We start from the raw sequence: 7,472 nt of genomic DNA on the forward strand, positions 1-7,472 counted from the left end.
AATGATTTCTAGGGAAAACTGAATGATGAACCTAACAAATGAAAGACTTGAACTAATCTGATCATGTGGAAGGCAGCTTGGGTCAGTTATTGGTTTGGCTATGGCAAAGGCAAATGCATTCCTGCAACTAAGTGAGCTAACTTTTCAGTCTATTGCCTATGAGAGCCTAGTATCTCAAGCTATCTCTGAATGGACTGTGATGGCCTTACTATATCCTAATCCTCTTCCTCTGTTTGGACACCAATTTCTGAAATGCTCAATACAGTTGTTATTTGACCATACAACAGGCAAAAGAGAAGTAACTTCTGTTTCGGAAGTTTGGATAATAGATTTTAAAAGCAGGAATGTCTCTGCTTTTCTCTGATGACATCTAAGTAGCTGCCCACAGAGCAGAAGTAACATGAGCTTGAGAAGGAAAGGAAAGAGGGAGGGCAAAATCAGCTAGAGATTAGAGAGATACTTAACACACAGAAATGAGATTTGAAGAGGAACAGCTCTTGAGCATGCATCAGATTTCTATGGTTACTCAAATTCCTCCTATCTCCACAGCAAATGTCAGTGAAAGATATGTCGGCAGTGGGTTATGGCCAAGGAGGTGACATTCAGAATGCCCTTTCAATCACATGCCAAAGCAGCTGAACAGCTCCAGTTACAGAGCAGGTGAGTAGGCTGGACAGGCTCCAGCAGGCTTCCAAGGAAGAAGCAAAAGGAGTTGGAGAATGACATGAAAGGAGAAGAAACAAGGATAGCAATATAAATTAGAATTACCAGATACTTACAAAAAGAAACAGACTAATTGGTTTGTTTCTTTGCTGAACCCTCAAATGTGAGAGAAGCAGAGAGAGATGCACTGTGGAGATAGATTTGTTCAGAATTTTATGACTAGCTTATTGTTGCTATAAGAGGTCACCAAATAGCCAGCAGCCAGGGTTTCAGGGTGCTTGTGCCTCATGCGGGAGACTAGCAGTTAGGGAAGGTCAAACAACACCTGCATCCCTTGTCCTGAGGAGATTTCCTACTCACGATGTTAAAGGCTACCAGGGACAGATTGTCACAAAGTACTTGGGAAGGTCTGAGTTTAGCTTGGCAGAAAAGGGGACATTTAGATCTCACAAGAACTGTAGTTTGGGAAAATGTATTTCATATCCTCTGTAGCTCTAGGTGCAGTGCGAACTTTGCTCAGTCACTCCTTTGTCAGGCAACACAGGTATATGTTGCCTTCCTTCCAAATCAGTCTCTTCAGCTCTCTGAGAAGTTTCTCCAGTAGGCCAATATCTTCCTGGAGCAGGATGTCTCATTGGGTCTCAGACCAGATCCATCTCATGAACCTGCACTAATCTCTGTCTCACACATTTGCCTCAAGCTTGGCCTTTGCCTCTTTGTGCCCCAGTTCCAAAGCCTTCATGTGTACTGAATTGTATTTTCTGCCAACAGTACTGTCCTGATTTCAGGAGGGCTGCTGGCATGAGTGGGATGGTGGTGCCTGCTCCCCAGAAGGTGTAAAGGCACTGGCATGAAACCCTAACAGCAAGGCTCAGTGATGGGGAGCTCATCTCCACTTGGGGAGCTGGCAGTGTTCCTGCAGTTCTAGCAGTCAGATTCATCAGTGCTTGAAGAACTGAACAGCTGAATTTGGTTTTACTGAAAAAGAGTATCTGAAGGGAAATGTTTTCAAACATTTGCACTACTATTACTGGAATGATGCTTTTGTGCTCAGGCAATACCCTGCAGTCCATGTTGGACAGAAGCTCTATTTGAGAAAATCAGTTGCGTCTATTTTAACCTTTCTCTGAGATCTTTCTTTACAGCTATTAGGAACTGATGATTTTCTTAGGACCTTTGCACTAGCACTTATCAGATGACAGGCAGCCTGACTCTAAAAATACTGCGTCAGTGCAATTAACCTCCATGCACAGCACAAAATCACAGTCAAGAAAAAGAAATCTTTTATTTCTTACTGGTGTTCTACCTAAGTCCTAATAATATATCAATGGGAACCTCAGTTGCCCAGCATTGTTAATCAAGCATAGGACAATATGTAGAACTACAGTAATCTTTCTAAAAGTGCCATTAGGAACAGCACACCTTGACTGAGATAATTAGTTAAATAGAAAATTTCAACATTTATTGAGTTTAAAGGATCCTAAAAAAACCAATAATATATCCTGTAAGAATGATGAGACATTAAAATCCTATCATATATTTCAGATATTAATAATTTGTTGTAAATATATTTATGATTTCATTTTGTTTAAAATATATTCTCCAAATTATAGTTTGTGCTTTTCTTATTCACATAATTACCAATCTAACACAATGAAATGTGAATTGTTTCCTACTAGATAAGCTTTTTAGGTTTGCAACAATGACATACAAACACCAATCCAGACCAAAAAAATTCAATGGAACAAATGTTCAAAAATACCAAAATTTTCCTCTTCTGTAGCTATTACACAATACTAACTTCTGTTCTGTTAGTCCCCACTTCCTTTCCTCCTCACCTCAACTACCATTCCCTAATTCTTTTGTCTGTCTTTTSTCTGTCTTATTTCATCTTCCCAGAAGTGATTTGTTGCGCTTCATTAAAATTTCCTCCTCAAAATTTGAGAGCATTTCTCCAATTTTCCAAAGCTCCTCTTAATTCTGATCCCTTCAGTCCTGCCAAAGGGCGTGGATAGTCCTCTCCCACAAGCTCCCAGGATTGAGGCCCTTCACAAAGTCTGCAGTGTAATGGTCACCCCAGCTAATTGCAGCAGGTGATCACAATAGCCATTATGTGGTGAAAACAGCACCTGGTGTGGCAGTGATCTTGTGTGGGTCCTTAGTGTAGCACTGAACACCACTGCTTTAGGTTTTATGAGCCAACAGAACAGGATGCCCAAGTGCTCTTTAATGGCATTTGTGGATTTTATCCCAGAGCCTCCTGCCCCCGGAGGCAAAGGTCCCTCACAGGCTCGTGTTAGGGCAGCTTGTTTCCATCTCAGTAGCTGTATCGTGAAGGAAATGTAGCATGCTGGGCCAGGGGCACACAGACTCCTCCTTGGAGAGGGGGTCTGCAGAGCCAAGGGCAAGATGCACAGCCCACCTAAACGAGGAGAGCATCTGCTCTTCCTGGCCTTCTAAAGCCCTCACCTTCTGCAGTCATGGCCAGCTTACTACGCAACAGCCGTGGAGAAGGTCTTGAAGCAAATCTATGCACCATCCCACACTTCGATCCATATAGCAGGGGCACTCCAGGGGTGCCTCTAATTCAGCTTGTGGGACCACACCCTTGCCCCATGAAACCTGTTCAGTGTAGGTGCCAGGTCCTCACACCTGCTGCTCTGCCCCACAGATTTTCTGCTGTTGCACCACACTGCTTGCTAAGGAAGAGACAGCCTTTGTTTTGAGTAGCTCTTAGTGCCTGACGCTGCCTCTCACAGCAGCTCTGTCCCCCAAAGAGCTGGTCCTGTTCACAGGTCCCAGAGGGCAAGTGGAAGCTGATGCACAATTGCTCTCCCCCTGAATTCTCTCTGCAAGATGAAGCCTCAGGACAGCAGAGGCAGCAGAAGAGGATGAGGGGCAGAATTTCTTCTTCCCACTGCATGCTTGCTCTGCTTTTGTGTGTGAACAGGAGGTCTAGATGAGCTTTGCTTGGGTTCACAGTGCTACGGGACCTGCAGTTTTCACATCCTGTTCCTTGGTGTGATTGTTGTGATGATCAGTGTGTTTTAATCAGGGAGCCAGCCTAAAGGCAGACTCTGGGAATCACTCCTCTGCACTTCACCCTGCAAAAGGCTTTCTCTGTAGCCCTTGCCAGCCTCAGAGTCTAAGAGCTTCTAATCTGCAGAGGCTAGATCTCATTATCTTCATCCTAGCATCACCCTAGGGGTGCTCCAGACCCCGGGGCCTCTCCCAGTACCTGCACTCCTAAGGTCCATCCAGAGCACAGCTGTCAAAAGAGGTGCTACAGTTGCTCTCCTTAGGCTGGTCTAGCAGGTGTGCGGTGGGAGATGGCAGGGCTGTGGATCCCTTGTCTTGGCCTTCAGAGAGTCACGTGCTTCCGAGCATCCACGAGGCTGTCCTTTCTCAGCAGAGAGCCCAGTGCAAATGAGGCCCTGTGCAGTGACCAGTGGCTGCTTCTGTTAGCTCAGGGTCTTTTCTCCCAGCATCAAATGACCGTGTCACTCCCAGACTTCCTTTGGCTCACTTCACTTGTCTCTGTTGTGTTCCAGCAAACACACGAAGTTGGTTGAACCGTTTGCTTGGCCCTGGTGATAACATGTGGGCCAGGAACTTTTACCAGGCCTAAATGCATCCAGTTTTAAGTGAGACCTAGTTGCTGGTCTGTAGCAGACAGGCCGCCCAGAAGAGGGTCCACCTGTGTGGCTCCATGCTGCCACCTGCTGGCAATTTGTGCCTTGAGTGATGGGGAGGGTCAGGTGCTGCCTGGCTGAGCTGCCTGTGACTGACAGGAGACCTCAGGAGCCCAGAGGGCTCTGCTGAGGAAGAGGCTGATGAGTGCCTGGGTCTTCAGAGCAACAGTCCGAGTGGCAAGGGGGTAGCCACAGCCACCCTCCCAACTGATGTCTCCGGGCTTTGGTTCTCCTCTGCCTGGTTGCCTGTGGTCCGTATTACCATGYAGTGATACCTGGGTTACCGAGCTGTAGGAAGGGCTAGCGGAGCCAGGCTGCAGGCCGAGCTGGATCTTGATTAAGCAGCATGTGGTAGCCACTGGCTTGGCCAGAGGTGGTCCTGTGGCTCTGATAGTTCCAGTGGCCCTGGAGGGATCTCCGGTGTACACCCCTATTTCCCTCCCTCAGTGAGTGCTGGGAAGACACAGCCTGAGCAAAGGGACATGGCTTTCTGCAGCACTGCTGGCCCTCCTGACAAGCTGGGCTGGAGGAAGCTTGGAGCAGCCCCCACAGTTCTGTCTTCTTTCTCACCCAGAGTGGGATGCATGGGGCAGCAGATGTAAAATGATACACTGCCAGGGCCCCAGGACCTTTCTTTAATTTCCAGGGTCCAAGAGAAGTGACGCTGCCACTCACCCCAAACTGATCCCCCGCTGACTGCTGGAAGTACCTGAGCAGCTGCTGTGTTCCTAATGACCGTGCCACGTCCCGGGGGGGCACTGTGCTGCGTTTGCAGAGTGTCATTCCACTGACTTCAGAGGGGTCACTCTTGATTTATGCTCTTTCAAGCGAGAGCACACTCAGGCCTGCTGCTGATTTTTAACATTTTGGCTGAGAAAGGAGCTGTGCCTGAGCAAATCCTTCTGAGATAAGAATAGCATCTGCCATCTTAGGGCACAACACAGTTGTCCTACCCTGACGTGGCAACACATTGCGGTGCGATATAGAAGGCAACCTACCCGCTGAGGAATGTCTTCGGGAGCTATTAGTGGAAGCGTATCAACTACAGCAACAGGCATGAGCCAGCTCAGGAGTCTTGCAAGAGGCGGCTATTTTTAACTCTTGACACTGAGGATGAAGGGAGACGAGTGATTGAGTGATCCTCCTGGCAGGGGCAACCTCCGGGCCTCTGCGGGCAGCCCCCACTGCCTTGTCTCCCCTTCTGGGGACAGACTCTTGACTTGGGAAGTCCCGATCGATCGGCTGTTGTGCCCCCGGGTGTCAGGAGGGGCTCGTTCCTCCCAAGCTTGGGCTAGAGGAGGCTGTTGGGTGATTTGCTGRGATCTCACAGGCCAGGATCTGGGGCCGGGAGGGAGCTGTGAATTTGCTGGGGACACAAGGCCAGGCCACAGTCCCACAAACACTGCCCAGCTGGGCTTATGGCAAGCCCTCCTGGAGGGCGTGCACCTGTCCCGGAGCTTAGGGTATGCTGCTGCCTATTTTATTTTCTGCCAGATCTATGGGAGCTCGAGCGATACCAGAGGTCATGTAACTTAGTACCAGTGAAACACACAAGAGGCTAGAAGACAAAACAGTTGACTTTGCTAGAGGGCTAGGCTGGCATCTCTGCGAGGTGTCAGGCTGCTTTCTTAAGGTCCTTGTGACGGAAACCTGAGGTCTTCTCCTAAAGAACCATCTCCCATTGCTCTCTTCCAGGCCGCAATGACAGAGCGTCTTGGGTTTCTACTTGCCCATCCTCGCCACTGACACTGGAAGCAGGCTGGACTTCCCTGCAAGTGCTGGTGCGTTGCTGGTGAGGCTGCACTTGGGAGGCAGGTAAGCTGAGACCCCTTTGGATAATCCCGTCTTAAGCATACAGCCTCGGAGCAGCTGGTCGGAACTTCCCAGCAGGGTGAGCGCCCCTTTGGAAGCAAAGCCCACGCCCTTGCAGTGGCTTCTACATGCTTAGACCAAGAGATTGCTGTCAGTCCTCATCAGTTCTCAGTGACCTCCAGGAGCTCCACTGGCAAGCTCTCCATAGAAAACATTGCAAGCAAATCAAGCTCAAAAGCTTTCAGAGACTACCCGCCTCAGGCTTGGACACAGTTGTGGTCTGCACAGCCTACATCCCTTCAGCCCACAACAGTGTCCCCACTCCCATCCTTGCCGCCCTGCTCAGCTCAGCGCTCGGTGGAGGAGCCGTCTCTGCCTTTGAATACCAGCACTTGTAGAGTAGGCAGAGGTGGAAAGCTGTAGACTGTCGCAAGCTTCCAACATCAACAAGTGCTCTGGCCTCTGCTCCTGAATGTGTTTCTTGCTTCTCTGTAGTGCCAGCTGCGCTTCGCTCCTCGGTTGCTGCTAACATGTTTCTGGTTCATGCTGCATCAGTCCTCACCGTGAGCCTCTTCATTCTGGAGTCAGAGTGGGTGTGATTGGCAGGGAACACGTCAGACAGGGGCAGTGCTGCAAGAGTGGATGCAGTTGTGCAAGTTCCTACTGTTTAAAGGGTCCCCAAATTAACTTAGTAGTCCTCAGGTACTGCTAACCTGTGTCTCGTTACACTCCACACTCAGCCCTGCAGTCTCTGTGATTTCTGAGAAAATCCTCCAAGGTTGTCTGGTCTTCCTGAAAATAAGGGGCAGAAGTTACCTGGAAGCGCAGAGCTGTTGGTGCTGTGAAAATATCAGCTTAGACACGTCTGTGTGCATGCCTTTGTTTTAACGTACCTTGATGCTGCCTGTGTGTCTTTCACTCAAACTAGGGACAAGGTGTAACGTGTCAGAATACTCCAGCCGAGACAGCTAATATGAGAATTTGCAGCTGTACAGCCCACTGTGCCTCTTCCGTTCTGAGTGGGGTCTGAAGGAAGGAAAAAGTATTTGCCAATTTCCCCCTTCCGTCTTCCCCTCCCCCCAACAAAACAGTAGTGTCAGCTTAGCCTGTACATGGGCCAAAAGGAAGGTACAGGTATCTTATAAAAATGGAGGAATATGTCCGTTAGATTTCTTCTTTCCTCGTGCCTGAGGCAAGGCCACAAGCAGCCTGTTGAGTGAGAGGGGACAAGGCTGACCTTTGAGGTGATGTGTTGAGGAGGTGTGCTGGTGCTACGCAGTGTATGGGCCACGGGCCACGGAGGGG

The 7,472-nt window shown here is 48.9% G+C and overlaps 1 long non-coding RNA gene across 1 annotated transcript; it reads right to left on the reverse strand.

The window, feature by feature from the left end:
- Window positions 1-2,513: 2,513 nt before the first annotated feature.
- LOC112971910 lies at window positions 2,514-7,183 on the reverse strand. Its single transcript, XR_003255497.1, has 3 exons — window positions 7,061-7,183; window positions 6,881-6,959; window positions 2,514-6,797 (listed from the first exon to the last, which is right to left on the reverse strand). It is a non-coding gene; the product is annotated as an uncharacterized LOC112971910 (long non-coding RNA).
- Between the last annotated feature and the right edge of the window lie 289 nt (window positions 7,184-7,472).

The sequence above is a fragment of the Apteryx rowi genome, unplaced genomic scaffold, assembly GCF_003343035.1.
Source record: "Apteryx rowi isolate R43461 unplaced genomic scaffold, aptRow1 scaffold_1122, whole genome shotgun sequence".
Lineage (NCBI taxonomy): Eukaryota > Metazoa > Chordata > Aves > Apterygiformes > Apterygidae > Apteryx > Apteryx rowi.